Raw genomic sequence first — 866 nt, forward strand, 5'->3', positions numbered from 1 at the left:
GCCCGCCTGGACGCCCGCCCTCCTTTCCGCCTTTTCCCCGCCCCTTCGCCTTTTGCTTCCGGGCCCTCTCGCCAATGCTGCGTGACCCACGTCTTACGTCACGACGCACCGGAAGAAAGGAAAGTGGAGAGGGCGAGGGGCGGGGCTTATGCCGCAAGGGGGTGTGGTCGGGGACGCACCTCCCCCCTGAACTCATTGGTTGGCGTCATTTCGGGGGCTTTTACCGTACAGGTGCTGTAGGGCTTGGTCAACTTAGGCCAGACGGGGGCCTGGATGGACCCGCTGGATCAAACTGGGGATCATCGGGCTGGATTCCCGAGACAGCTGGTGGGAGGAAGCCGAGAGAGACGGGCGGACCCCTCAGGAGAAGGCCAACGTTAGACAAACAGGGACACTCCTGCTCAGAGGGGAAGCACACCAGGAAGAGGGAGAAGGAGCGATTCAGGCTGAGGATCCAGCCCCAGATCCGAGGACCAAGAGCCAGGACTCTAGCTATACAGCAGCAAGAGAGAAAGGCAGAACCCCATGCACAGGAAATGAGTGTAGCAGGTAGGGAATGGTGTCGAAGCATCAAGCCCAGAGGGAGAAGAGGAGGCCATTACTCCAGGCGAAGACTGTGATGGAGAAACAAGGAATGAACTTAGTCCCTGCACTGAGAGCGCTTTCCTTTTTCTCATGTGTATCCTTAGATCAAGTTTCCCGGAGCTTCAAAAACCTTGGAAGAGTCTCTGTTCTGTACAACCAAAGAGCTCAGTGGAAACTAGGAGCTACTTTAAACATCTCCTTGGGTTCCCTGACCCACAACCCTTCATCCCCCAAGTATTCACATAAAACATATAAGAGAAGCCAGCTTCTGCGGAGGGGAG

The sequence above is a fragment of the Pteropus alecto genome, unplaced genomic scaffold, assembly GCF_000325575.1.
Source record: "Pteropus alecto unplaced genomic scaffold, ASM32557v1 scaffold101, whole genome shotgun sequence".
Taxonomy (NCBI): Eukaryota; Metazoa; Chordata; class Mammalia; order Chiroptera; family Pteropodidae; genus Pteropus; species Pteropus alecto.